The following is a 15,246-nucleotide window of genomic DNA, read 5'->3' on the forward strand; positions in this document are numbered from 1 at the left end:
TTTGCAAATGACTTCAAACCTTAGCAGGAGATACTGGTAGTTTATAGCTTTGCAAATTGAAATTGAAACTCAAAGTGCCCTTGATAAACTGCAAAAAAAAAAAAAAAAAAAAAAAGCAAATAGAAGAAATCCCCTCTAGATTATGCAATAGCACACCAAATGAGTTTTTTGAAAAATGGAAGAGGAATAAGTGAAACTAGCCAGCTAACTAACAGCAGGCACTGATTCTAGAAGTAAATTGGATATGGAGGTACACTCAAGTGTTGGTATTTATCCTGAGGAAATCTGGCCATTCAAATGATTTCAAAGATACTCGGCCTAGTTCTGAGCACAATTAAAGGGGGTGTGGGGAACTTGGAAAGAGTTCAGAGGAAAACCACAAAGATCAAAGAGGTGAAGAAAAGGGAGCTCAGAGGAAAGTTGAGGAGCTGGAAAAATCCAACCTGAAGAAGAGAAGGTAAAGGAGATAATTTAATTATGGTCCTCAGCTATAAGACAAGCTTTTCATAGGTGGCCACCTGTTCTCTGTTTCCACTATGGATGGATAGAAAGGCAGGGGGCTTAAATATGCAATATGGGGGATTTCAGTTAGGTATAAGGAATTTCCTGACATGAAAGCTGGTAAATGATGAAATGGGCTCCTGATCATGGACAGGAATAAGGAATATTCTTCTTACAAAATAGGTAAAATTCTCACAGGTTTGGAATGGTTTACAGATCTTGCTACCTAGAGTTGAGGGTGGGACAGGGGAGTGGGTATACTCTAACATTCTAGAAGAACAGATTCTGGTACCTTGATTTTGCTTCAGACTTGTGTATGCACCACTCGCCTGGCCCAATGCCTCACATTTCCCTGGCTTTACACAAAATGTCCTCCTTGGCATACCACGTTGAGATGTAATCATCTCCTCTGTGAAAAAAGAGCACTGGAAAATATGTTTGGAAGAGCTGGAATTTGTTGAAGGAAAATAGTCAGCTAAACAAGACCTACACGAGTGGGGGTGGGGTAAAGGCACCTCGGAGTGCATGCTGGGATTAGGGCTAATTAAGATGTTGACTGAATCTATGCTAATCATGTCCCACCAGACTCTGCTGGATTAGTATGTAAATTGGTAAACTCTGTTCTGAAATTGCCCTACCAGCTGAGGTCTAATTACTGACTAGACATAACAAATAATAATGGGATTTGTATTTTAGGATGTTTAATTATGGAAATATATGTCTGGAAAAAATACCAGCTGTATTGCACAAAAAGAGAATTCATAATGTTTTACTAAAGGTTTATGAAATTTTACACCTTTAATAAGAGCACCAGGAACAGGGGTGTGTGGGGGGAGTCTTTTCGGAGACCTAGCATTTGTGAAGGGGGACCAGAATCGCAATGATTAATTCGCTGGTTGAGTAATTTCTCCAAAGCTCAAAGACTGATTGTTTCATTGCCGATACACAGCATCTTGTGAGCTTTTAGTTGTATCACCCAAAGAACTGGAACTCATCCGTGAAGAATAACCAAGATGCCATGGATTTAACTCAACTACTCCATAGCATGCATTCAAATGGAATTAAAAGCAACAGGGCAACAATCGTTGTAGGAAAGTAAGCCCCTAAAACAATTTTTCTTCACCGAAGTTACTCCATAATATTGAAGTCATTAAATTTATAAATAAGAAAATGGTTAGTCCAGTCCTGAAGCAAAGGCATGTATTGCATGGTTTTAGAGAAAAGCAGCTTGAGCTCTAGAATTCACTGAACAGGCATTTTGGGACAGAAACTTCTTTGCAACCATTTATTACATCATTCTGTGACCCACCCTTTCCAAAAAGTAACATACAAAGAGTTATAAACAGAGTTTTGGTAGAGCTGTAATAGCTGCCTGTATTTGCCTGCCATAGTGCTATTACTCACATAATTTTAAAGGCTTATGGGTGATCATTAAATCTTTATTAGGTTTTACATTATAAAATAAATTATTCATATCGTTCTAATACATACTGGTATCTTTACAGCCCTTCAGCCCACATTCGGATAAACACATCCTATGTGCATATCATTTTTATTTTAATTTAAGACAATTTTGTTGTGAAAATATAAGGCTTAAATGCCTATTACATTCCAATTATGTTCCAATTTCCCACACTTTTCTTGGTTCTATACACTACTTTACAAATAAGGTAAAGTTCACATAATTTAAAAAGACGGATGATTTCCTTTTACTTAGAAGTTTTAGAATGTTTGCTCTTGCCGTTATATGGCAAGGCAATAGATATTATCAAATAAAATTTAGTGAGCAAGCTTGTGTTTGCAGTAGCTTCACGCCTCTGTACATTTGAAGTTACACATGTATATGGAAATTAAATTTGTTGATCACTTTAACAAATTTGTGAATTAGCAAAAATAAAGCACTAATTTTTCCTTGTGGTACAGAACTATAGGGAAGAATAATACAGTATTACTTTGATGTAAGGATATCTAACTTTTGTATTGGAAAGTCATTGAATAAAATAATTTTTCATTAAGGGCTTATGCTATTAGTCTTTGCAGATCTTATCAGCACATTGATAACTGTATTTATTTAGGTTTCCATAGTAGATTTTACTTTCTTGTTTCATTAGTCTTAGAAATCTAGGACACGTTTGATTCCCTGATGGTGGATGAATAAATCTGAACAAACTTTCCCTTTCAACATGATAGTCAGTTCTCACCTTCAAGCATTGCCATTAAGCTTGCATGATGTCATCCTGTAGGCAATGTATCACTAAAAACATTATTTTAAATGCTATTTTCCCATGCCCCAAGGCACCTGTCAGTAATTATATGTTATTTTCTATTAAAATTAATTGTGACCCACTCTCAGCATTGAACCCAGGGTCAGATACTCTGGTATAATAATTCTAGCTTTGTCCTCTTCTTGTCATGAATATTGGGTGAAGTCAGAGTGGGGTGAGAACATTTAGAAGGTTCACAGAAAGTGTTTCACCAACACATAGGTAAGCAGTGTGTAAGCCTGAACAGATGTCACCTTGAATGTAAATCTTTCAGGGATTGGGTAGACAGCTATGGGATAAATCTCAAATTTTTTGCAAGTCTCACTTTGAAGCAAATTATACAATTCCAGAGAGTAATCTTTTCAACAAATAGACTTTGAAATCCCCTCTCTATCTTTAAGGCAAGCTGTAGATTATCTCGATAAATAGCAATATTGATTTTAGCATATAGATAATTGCCCCAAAATATACCTACCACTGGTCATGGGGATATAACCAAACTCTCCTAGTTTGCTGTTCCAAATGAAGAAATATGGAGTCCTTCCTCAGTGGCTTTGAATATCTGTCTTAGCTAAGTAGGTTAAAGGACATGGGAGCAAGTCTTCTGGGCTCAGCCCAGAAGACAGGAGTTCAAGTCTGGCTGGGCCATTCTCTGAGATTCTCCTTCTTCCACTGTAAAGAGGGTCTTTCCTAACAAGAATTGCAAGGAACAAATGGGATAAAATGTGTGCCTTTCACATAGTAGATACCAAATAATTATTTGTTAAATACATGTCTAGTAGGAAAGGTTAAATATGAATCTTTCTGTTACACAAATTAAAAAGCAAACTTAAATAGCAAGGTCTCATATCTTCCTGGTGATCTGGCTATAAAAGAATAAAAACCACATTCCTTTCAGTAATATCTCTTGGTAAGAAATTTATTACCTAATGATTACCACAGTGCTTTTTAAAGCCCATAAGTAAATAGTCTATAATTCCATATTATAGCTTCTACAAAGATACAGAATATTAAAGAAAATAAAAGAGAATGTAAAAAAAAATAAGTTTACATATATCTTTCTTGGCATGATTTTCTTTTAAAGATCCACCTATATTGAGTGATACTGAAATCTTCACACACACACAGGGCAGCTCCACCCAACAACTAGTCAATGATAATGATAATGAAGAACAACTACGTCAAGGTATCAAGACCTTACAAAATGTAAGCATCATTTTAGGATTCCTAAGGCATTTAAAAATTTTATTCAAAGGGAGCTCTGTCCCAGCATTCTTTACACACACACATAGCAGAGTGAGAGACCTTGGGATTCAAATTTCACCCTGCCATTATTTTATAGTGTTGTTGGAAATGGGAGAATGCAAGTGCATAACACATTCAGTCATTCAATGAATGTACACAATGGCTCTGCATCCCATCATCTTGACCTTCTTATTGCCTTGTTCTTTCCCACTCTCTTTTAGAAAAGAACTATGCTCTCACTTCATATTTATCCAGAGGGCCTTGGAACCATTTAATTTTTGGTCGTCTATTTTTTATGATTGCAATATGGTTTTCTCAGTATGGTTATAAATTCTTAGAGAGCAGGGAAATAAGAACTTTCTCCAATTTTGCCCTGATGTCCAGGCTAATGCTCCATATAAATGTTTTATTTTGTCATGGATCACACCCTACTGATAGCCAGGCGTCTACAGGAATGTGCCTCAGAAAAATTCACAGTTCATCTTGATAGCAGTAATTGCTAACCCTGTGGTTCACTCCCGCCCCCATTAAATGTACAGGTAGCTCTCATACTAAATATCTCACAAAATTATAATAGGTTGTTAAGCAAGGCAGTAGAGTGTAAGAATTAAAACCGCGGATTCTGGAGCCAGACTACTTGACTTCAACTGCCTTCTCTCTCCTTACAAATTGCATGATGTTGGGCAAATCACATAAGGTCTCCTTGCTTCAGTTTCTTCATCAGAAAACTGAGATGATAATGTTACTAGTGTCTACCAAAGAGGGTTGATATGAAAATTAAATGTAGTGTGCTTGGAAGAAGCTAAAGTACTCAGTGAATATGAGTTATTCCTATTATTATTACTGGTGTCTTCACAGATGGGCTTTTAGCTTCTTAGGAGAAAAGGTGTTTCTGGCCGGTGTTCTATCCCCAGGTCCTAGTGCAGCATACACACATCTTCTCAGAGTCCCCCATCCTCTCTACCTCCCCATCATCTACCTGAGATACCCAAGTCACAAACCTCTTCCTCTCAGCTGTCCTGCCAATGCACTGTCCTTAGTATTTCTCAAACTTCTTGTCCTTTTCTCTGCAGATTCTATCAGAAGTCATGTTCTCGACCTCTCTCTCCTGCATTCCAGTAGGCAGCCTAGTTGGGCCTCCATCTCCATAGGGCTCTCTCAGTGAGCTTTCTAACATGGAAACCTGATCATTTTCATTTCACCTCTCCACTTGAAATATTTCCATGGCTCCCTACTGCCTACAAGATCATGGAATAAATACATATCAAGTCAATATAAAGAAATTTGTGTCCGGGCATGGTGGCTCACACCTGTAACCCTAGCACTTTGGGAGGCTGTGGCAGGTGGACCGCTTGAGCCTAGGCGTTCCAGACCAGCCTAGGCAACATGGTGAAACCCCATCTCTACAAAAAATACAAAAATTAGCTGAGCGTGGTGGTGCATGCCTATAGTCCCAGCTACTCAGGAGGCTGAGGTGGGAGGATCACTTGACCACAGGAAGTTGAGGCTGCAGTGAGCCATGTTTGCACCACTGCACTCCAGTCTGGGTGATAGAGCGAGACCCTGTCTCAAAAAAAAAAAAAAAAAAAAAAAAATTGAAAGTAGATGTGTTAGTCAGAACAATGCTCCCCACCGAAGATGTCCATGTTCTAATCTCCCAAACTTTTGTATGTGTTATGTTACATGGCAAAAGGGACCTTGCAGATGTGGCTAAGGATGTTTAACCACATCCTTCGACATCCTTCAATATGGTTAGACCTAAGGATGCGAGATGGGAAGATTTCCATGGGGTCACCTGGTGGCCCCAGTGTAATTGCACAGGTCCTTATAGTGGAAAGAAGGAGGCAGAAGAGTCAGAGAAGGCAATGTGACGAATGAAGCAGAGTCAGAAACATGCAGCGCCATGAGCCAAGGAGTGCCAGAAGCCTCTTGAAGTTGGAAAAGCAGGGAACAGATTCTTGTCTAGAGCCTTCAGAAGGAATGCAGGCCTGCTGATACCTTGATTTTAGATCCACTTTGTGCTTCAGACCTCCAGGAATGTAATAAAATAAATTTGTGTTGTTTAATTTTTTTTTTTTTGAGATGGGCAGGCTGGAGTGCAGTGGCATGATTATAGCTCATTGCAGCCTCAAACTCCTGGCCTCAAAGGATCCTCCCTCCTTAGCATCCCTTGTAGTTGGGACCACAGGCATGTGCTACCACACCCAGTTAACTTTTTATTTTTTTGCAGAGGAGGAGTTTCTCTATGTTTCCCAAGCTGGTCTTGAACTCCTAGGCTCAAGTGATCCTCCTGCCTCAGCCTCCCAATGTGCTGGGATTACAAGTATGAGCCACTGCGCCTGGCCGTGTTGTTTAAATTTTTAATAATTTGTGGTAATTTATTACAGTAGCCATTGGAAACTAGTACACAAGGCAGTTGGATAGACAGTGCTGACTAAATAATTGTGTTGCAGTAAATGAATGACTATACTATGAGAGTACCAGACTAATGCACTGATATATTTAGAATTCTTTTTATTAATGATGTGTTATGATTTTCTTTCCCTCAACCAGTAACTTCAGATGGGGGTAAGGGATGCATTTTTCTACAACTCCATCCTGTCTTCTGCTCACCTGCTGGGGGCAGAAAGTGAGGCTGAGTCGGTATAGAAACCTAGATCTTTATACAAGCAGATCTCTATACAAACAAATATGTCACAGCGTACATGCAGACCAGGGCTCCCTACTGGATACCTGGTGGAAACCAGGGCAGGCATGGCCAGAAACCAAACTAAACCAAGTCTGTAATTTCTCTTAACTGAGCAAATCTAAAATACTGTATTCTGTATTTTAACCTAATATGATGTTTCTACCTTGATGTTTCAAAAGGCATTTTTACAAGTAAATACATATGGTGCCTGTCCAATCCATAGTTATATGTGTTGGCTCTCTGATCATAAAGGAAGATAGGGAACAGGCAGAAGCTGTCAAGGGAGATTCTCTGGAAGCATTAAGGTAAGCTATAGTGAGTTCTCAATTGATATGAGATCTGGGAAGAAAGACATGAATGGTAAGAGAGCAATATAGAAGTGTGCTAAAAAGTGCTTTTGTGGAGCAGGGAACAGATTTGGGTTTGCTACCTTAGTAGTGTGGCATGATTTTATTCTTAAATTCTCTGGTCCTTCATTCCCTCATCTTTAAAATGGGCCCAATAATACCTATTTTGCAGTTTTGTTGAGAAGAGTAAATGATAACACGCTTGTAAAGGGGCCAGGGCAGTGTCTGGTATATGGTGGATTCAAGACATGTTCATTTCTTTCCCATGATTCTTTTTTCTTATTGACATTATTGCAAATTATGTGCATTATTATGATATATCAAAACACTTAACAAAAGTCATCTAACAGAAAAAACTAATACATCAAGAAAAAAATGAGAAGGAACAGTAATTTATAAGCTCTAAAGATTAAGGATGCTGGAATGTTTTGTTCTGTATTTTCCCAATTTGTGCAATGGCAAGGTTAATTCACGAGAAACCTTTCTTTTGAATTATTTAAATGGCCAGTGATGAGAATAACACACAGTGGGTCTTGTGCAATGTGAGAGGATTATTGATTAACTCAGCTCACAGGTTCCAAGTAGCCAGTAATATATTTTAATGTATCAATAATTCAGAAGAATTAAGAGTTTTTCGTTGTTGCTGAAACCACACTCACAATTGAACCACGGGAGCTGGCAAACAATTGTTAGAACAGCATGAGTTGGTCTTTCCCTTCTAGCCTTGGTTGCCTCTGCAATAAACTCCACAAAACACAGCTTTCATCTCTAACAGCAAACGTGCGCCATATTAGTGACACCCATGCACTCAATAAATATATGCCAGATGAATGAAAACCTCATAAGGCAGTAGCGAAAAATGGCCAAAGTATTTCAGAAGATCAACCTGGAAAGAAAATCAATTCTAATAAACTCGACGCTCTCAGGTTCAAATATAATAATGAAGGTAAATAGTCTTTATAACCAGAATGAGCATGGGGCGGAGAATAGTGAATAATGTTGATCAAAACCTGAAAACTTTACAGTTCACAGATAAATTGATTAACTGTTATCTCACACTCAGGACTCCCAAATTGACTGCCAGCATTCCGTAAACAATTCCTAAAGGCAAAGATAACACCTTTTGGTCGAATTAGCATTTTCAGTTGAGAAAAGAATAAAAAACTGAAATTGAAAGGGAATTGACTTTCATTTTTTGGCAAAGGATATCTCAGGCAAATAATTATTTTATTTTAAAAGAAAAAGCATATATTTCTTCAGGTTTTCATATCAATGTGCATGCAAAGAAACTGTATTTAAATAGTTTATAACCTGTAGTTGAAACCTATAGTTTATAACCTATAGTTTAAATAACCTGGTTGTTATTAATGAAATAAATGGCATGCATTTTCAATTTTTGAATATTCCAATAATCACATCATCTTAAGACTGTAGAATTAAGTAAACTGAAGTAACAGTTGCAGACTTGAATAATTTGTGTTGAATCATTTTACTTGATCAGTGTTTTCATGATGGGCAGATTCAACCGAAATGATAATAAGTGTATTGGCATATGTTAAGTTTAGAAACGAAACATCCATCATCAGAACTTTGCATTTAGCAATGCTTCTAGTTTTATTTTAATGAGGAGGAAAAAATGCAGAGAGCCCCCTAAATTAGGCAGCACTCAAATTTTCTCAGGGCAAAAACAACAACAAAGATTACTACTCTGTCTTGGTGATGGGGGAGGGGTGCGCAGAGTTTTTAGGAATTTGGTTCTCAGCTATGAGGAAAGGCTTCTGGACTTGTCCATCACAGAAACAACAGCTGTCTGCCACTTCTCTCTTCTTCACACAGCCCCCAACTCCAAACATGCCTCTCAGAAGGACTTTTGTAGCTTGCTTAAGGGATAATTTGCTTCAGACTGAATCAATATATTTCTAAACTCTTCAGGCTCAAGTTTGCCAGGATATGATAAAAGGATATATTTATATGTGTGTGAGTATACATATAAATTTTAAATATATAAGTAATATAAATAATGTATTCTATATATATCTTCACACAAATATGAAAGTCAGCTCTATTTGAATGGAATTAGGGAGTAAGAAGCAACATTTGCCCAAGAAGGCTGTGTGCATAAGCTGATTCTTTGAAAATGTTGAAGGAAACGTGTACCTATTCTTTCTGACTCTAGGGCAGCTTCCTCATTTCTTCTTTCCAATTAGAACTCCTCTGCATACAGATAAAGAATATAAAGTTCTTCAAGTTCCATTTTCCTCACTTGAGTGTGAACACTCTCCCCTCCCTTCACAGTGTCTTGAACTTGCGCTAGGTACTACTTGGATTTTTAACAGTGGCTTGGATCTGAACAGCTCTTGTTACAAAACAGGTGATACATACAATAGCAAAAATACATTCTCACAGGAAACAGACAATTGAAACATTTCCAGAAGGACCGGGTTTTTCTCTTACTCTCCTGAAGTTGTACCCCCCAAACTAATCAAATTGAGATAGAAATGCTTTCAAGATCCGAGTATCTGATAGATAAGTGCATTCCTCTATGGGGTATAGTTTCTGCGTGGGCATGCGTTTTGCTTAAGTCAGTTGCTCAGAAGTGATGCTAATCAAGTTTGGGAAAAGTAAAATTGTTCTGTGGCTACCAGCCCTTTGTACCAGAAACAGCGCCGTCCTCATACACCAGACAGAGACGATGCAGGATGTCCGCAGAGTCACTAACCAACTTCCCTCCCTTCTGACCCCTGCGCTTCAGTAAAGCAATTACAGTAGCATCCCAGAGCAGTAGAGAATAAAATGAGCCTTACCAGTTTCTCCTAGCGTGGACGAAAGGAAACAACCCCTCAGCTGCTCTAGGCCAGGCAACTGGGTCTCAGACTTACTTGACTGAGGGGACTCTGAAAGCTGAAGTCTTCCTTCCCTCTGTTTGATTTCTTCCCAGCAACCTCTCCCAGGATTTTTCTTACAAAGCACTCCCCTATTCTCTAATCCTCTCACAAGGAAAACCAGCACACACACCAAATGACTTCTGCAGAAGCGCCTCTCCTGGGGAGCGAGGAGGGGAGGGGATGGAAGGGGGGTGTTTGCTGGCATTCATTCCTGCCAGGCGAATCCTCAGGGAGTCATGGATCCCAGCCCTCTGGACTCCTCATCGACTGGAATACGATAGGTCATGGCGAGGCACGGAGGTGTGCATTTGCTTCCTCCTATATCTCCAAACCCTGGTCACTATCCCTCAGGGATGGGAGAGGGGACACCTCAGCTTCGAACTTCATCTGAGTCTTATGACCCTTTATACTCCCTCCCACAACAGAGTAATTCCAAACGAGTTATGTAGAAATCAGCTAGACGCTTCCCAAATCTATCTGGCACCTCATTTTAAGAGCTCTTGACAATTTATAGCAGCTGCTTGTTTTTAACTCATCCAAAAGCTGAAAATAGATTGAAAACATCAAGAAAAGGTGGAATATCATATATGAAAAAGTGATCGATATGTACTATCGAACATCTGGAAAATTACTGTCTTTATGAAAATTCATTTTTTAAAAAATCATGTTTTTAAAACCAAATAAAATTGCTAAGTTGTAAGGCGTGACCTTCTTTTTTTAAGATATGGATTTTACCTTATCTTCCCAGGACAGGATTTGCACTTGCATTTGAAAATAATAGTCACACTTTATAAATTCAAATCCTCTTCTAACTTAAGACAAATATCTTACATATATTCCAGATACGCTATAATCAATCTGGAATTCCCACTTACCCCTCCAGTTTTTAAAAAGAAGACTTACCTTTTTATTACGTCATTTAAAACCCTGAAACGAATAAACCACAGTGGAGACAAGCAGATGGCAGACTTCTACATTTTGCAATGAGGGCTGTTTGCCTTGGAGTCATTATTTCTAAGGAGACGCTGCTGTGCTTGTGCCTGTGCTCGGCAGCATGCCATTTGGGGCTTTGAAACAAAATGAATCAGCTTCACACCACCAGCTCCACTACATACTAACGCTTCAGAATACCCAAACTGGGGCATGCTGCCTCTTTCGTAGTGACCCTGCATAGAATCAGAGGTGACGGTTTGATGGATGAGTTTCCCAAGAGACAATGCAATCTGTGACATCACAGTTCTGGCCGCACCCCCCACCCCAGGCCCCTGTCCTGCCTCTCCTCTGCAGAAAAAAAAATTGCCTCTGCTTGGTGACAATGCCATCTCAATAGCAAAAATGAGTCTGAGGTGCATAGCAAATGCTATAACTTACCTGTCTTTCTTAACTTCAGTTTTCTGATTCCCCTTTGCTGGAGTAATGGGAATAGGATGAGATGAACATACTAGGCAGAGAATTCAGACAAAACCAAACAAAAGCACAGAACTCAATATTCTAAAAAGTTTGTAACCTGATAGCAGAATAATAACCTTCAAAAGGAGCACCACTAAACACTAGCTCAATGATACTAATATCTTATACGCAATTTAAGACATTTTGCCATAAAATTATACGTAAGCAACTACAAAAATATTTAAAGTGTCTATATCATGAGTTTCAGCCTTACTAGAACTCGTTTAGCATCATAATTTTCTTGATATAAAATAGTTCCCTTTCCCTCCTTTTCCTTGGCCATTTTGCTCTATTCTCAGTTGTTCTCTGTACCAGTACCTGCCACCGGTCTTAATATTTAAAATAATACCTGGATAATCCATTTGAATTTTGGATACAAACTTACTTGTAAATAAAAGCTCTAATATCTTTCTGACTCTCACCATCACCTCTATCCTTTTCACCTACATTCATCTCAGATGTCCAGTACAAAAAGAGTAAAAAATCTAGAAGATATTTATGTCTGTATCTATAGCTACACCTATATACCTCTATGATCAATAAATGTATCTACATAAAAATTTTAAAAACCTTTTCCATGGCAAAATAAAACAGCATATATCAAGTCAAAAGAAATAATGAACTGGGACAGAGGGCCCATCTCCTTCATGTTTAATGAATGCCCAAACTTGGAAAAGAGAAAAAAACCTACCACCCAAAAGAAAAATGGGCAAAGGTTATGAAACAAAAGGAGACATATAATTGGTCTTTAAATGCATGGAAAGGTGTTCTTTCTCATTTGCAATACAATCAATGTAAATTAAAACTACACCGAAGTATAATTTACTGCCTGTCAGAGTGGACTGAATTCAAAGGTTTGGCTCATACACCATTGATGAGGTTCTGGGGAAATGGGCACTTTTATAGGTTGCTGCTGGGAGTATAATATACCACCACCAATCTGGGGTTGGGGGAGAGATTTGGCAATCTAACAAATTTATAGATGCATGGACCCTTCCTCCCAGCAATCCCACTTCTAGGCACCTATTCTACACAATCACCAGAGAAAGCAAGAAATGTCATATTTTCAAGCAATACAAGGAAACCACACAAATGGGCAGCAGTAGATTGACTAATCTGTGGCATATCTATATAGTGAAGTACTATGCAATGGCAAAATGGAATATCAGATCTCTATGTACTAATATAGACAGATGCCCAGGCAATGAAAACAAAGTGCTGAAGAGGGCATGGGGCTGAGGGAAATAAGAGAGGTGCAGTGGGAGGATGAAAAGTCTATATATGCATAGGCTTGTATTTGCAAAAACAGGAACTCTAGAAGGATCAATAAGAATCTAATAAAGATAGTTTCTTATAGGGGAAGGGAAGGATTGTGGTTAAAAGGGCAGAAATAGACATGAGATTCCTGTATGTTTACTCATCCTCTTATGTCAGGGGTGGGCAAACTATGGTCAGAGGGCCAAATCGATCCTTTGCCTGTTGGTATAAATAAAGGTGTATTAGTACACAGCCATGCCCGTTCATTTGAGTATTGTCCATGGCTGTGTTTGTGCAACAATGGCACTGTTGAGTAGTTGCAGTATTGAACTGCTTGGTCCACAGAGCTGAGAATGTTTACTCTCTGGCCCTTTCCACAAAAAGTTTGTTGACCCCTATTGCTGTGTAATGAGTTTTAGCATAAGTCAAGAGACAAACTGAAAAGGATGGGATAGACTTCCGTGGTTTCTACTTTAAAAGATCTTAAGTTGAGTCTCTGGCTGTCTCTGCCTCGTTACTTAGCTTTCTTGGACTTGCTTTCTTCACCTACAACGTGATGAAGGTAATGCTGACCCCTTGGTTTTGTTACGAAGATTAAATGAAACAATGAAAACAAATGTGAAAGCACCTTGTGAACTACTATACAAACCTCAGATATTATTATTATTATTACTATTCTTTATGAGAAGGTGACAGGTAACACACACACGTAATTAGTAAAGAATTAGAATAGCCATGGCACTTAAAAACTTTGCAGCACTTAATGCAAAAGCATTACCTTGAAACTTGCCTCTACATTTTAAAGCAACAATTGTATCAGCTATGGTCACATGGTAACTCAGCTCTTCCTATTCTCCACAACCAGTTAAGCCATTGTATCTGCTCATCTGACAACACTGATTCAGAGTGTAAAACCCTACTCAGGGCGAGGTCTTCAGACTGCAGTAGAATTATTCAGCCTTCAGAGAGCTCAAGACAAATTTCTAGGCTTGAAGATACGTATCTTTACATTCTTGAAGTTAAAATTCATCAGATAAAGTTATCTTACTATGAAGAGGGGTATATTAGTGACCAAGGGTATTTGGGAGCCATCTGGGGATTATATTTGACAAAGATGGAAGCAGACTTCGGTAAGACTTTCACCCTCAAAATCTGTGTTTGCATAATCACTTTAAAAAATTTAAATGTTTGAATGTATTATCTTTAAGTTAAAAGCCAGAACTTCTTTATGATAGAATTACCAGTTTTGTGGGGTTTTTTTTTCTATACTCAGTGATCTTTCCTTTTCAGTCATGGAATTTGTAGTGATTGATTTTGCCATAGCATTTTAGGTTTAACTATTTTTAAGTCATACATATTTGTGAACTACTAAACTACGTTACATTGAACTGCCAAAAGCTCACATCAAAGTTCCTTAAAATATTCATATCTTTTGGCCTGCACTTCTACTTCTGGGAAATAATATTGAGGAAATAAGGTGGCTGGGCACGGTGGCTCACGCCTACAATCCTAGCACTTTGAGAGGCTAAGGTGAGCCAATTGCTTGAGCTCAGGAGTTCAAGATCAGCCTAGGCAACATGGTGAAACCCCGTCACTACCAAAAATAAAAATAAAAAAAATTCACTGGGCGTGGTGGCGTGGCCTGTATTCCGCAGGCTGAGGTGGGAGGATGGCTTGAATCCAGGAGGTGGAGGTTGCAGTGAGCTGAGATTGTGCCACTGCACTTCAGCCTAGGTGACAGAGCCAGACCCTGTCTCAATAATAATAATAATAATAATAATAATGCTACACACACTATTGTGTTCACAGATGTATATATATGTGATGTTTGTATTAAAGGCAACAACAACAGCCACATCAAAACACTTTGTGACAATTAAAATGTCTAAAATTAAGGAATTGGTTACAAAAATTGTGGTATGGTCATTCAAAGGCCTATCGCTAGTCCCGTTATCTACTGCTGCATAACAAACCACCTGGACACTTAGTGGCTTAAAGCAAGCCATGTGTATTTTGCTCACAAGTCTGTGATTTTGGAAGGGCTCAGTGGGCACAGCCACCTCTGCCCTATTTGGCACCAGCTGCTGTGGCTCAAAGTCTAGAGGCTGCAGTCATCTGGAGACTCGCTCATTGCATGGCTGACAGTTGATGCTGGTTGTTGCCTGAGACCTCAGTGGGAGCTGTCAGCTGGAACATATATATACAGTTTCTCCATGTGGCTTGGGCTCCCTCACAACATGCTGTCTGGGTTCCAAGGGTGAATGTTCTAAGAGGAGGCTAGGCAGAAGTCATATCACCTTTTACAGTCTCTCTTGGAAATCACATGGTGTTACTTCTGCTGGACTGAGGCAGTCATAAAACTTCACCCATGTTCAAGGTAAGGGGCCATATATTCTACCTTCTTGGTGTGGCATGGTAAGGTTCAGAAAGTATGGGGGTGTGAATGGAAAGGTTGCTGTTGTCATTTTGGAGAGTACAATCACTTGTAATTATACAGTTATTAAAATGATATAGCACATCCAAATTTATTCACATGAAAGGACATTCAAATGATAGTGAATGCTGAGTTGGCAGTGTAGCTAAGGTGTCATTCAGTAGAAATAACACTG

General features: G+C 38.8%; 1 protein-coding gene across 5 annotated transcripts in view; it reads right to left on the reverse strand.

Annotated features, from left to right (window-relative positions):
- MID1 (midline 1) overlaps positions 1-15,246 on the reverse strand; it is a 654,743-nt gene that overhangs the window by 220,772 nt on the left and 418,725 nt on the right. Inside the window, exon 1 of one of the 5 annotated variants that reach the window (XM_054544080.2) lies at positions 10,835-11,122. The exons of 2 other annotated variants lie outside the window; for them this stretch is intronic. The gene's annotated coding sequence lies outside the window, so the exon portion shown is untranslated. 2 more of the 5 variants (XM_054544083.2, XM_054544086.2) reach the window with 2 other exon arrangements.

Source organism: Pongo abelii, chromosome X (assembly GCF_028885655.2).
Source record: "Pongo abelii isolate AG06213 chromosome X, NHGRI_mPonAbe1-v2.0_pri, whole genome shotgun sequence".
Taxonomy (NCBI): Eukaryota; Metazoa; Chordata; class Mammalia; order Primates; family Hominidae; genus Pongo; species Pongo abelii.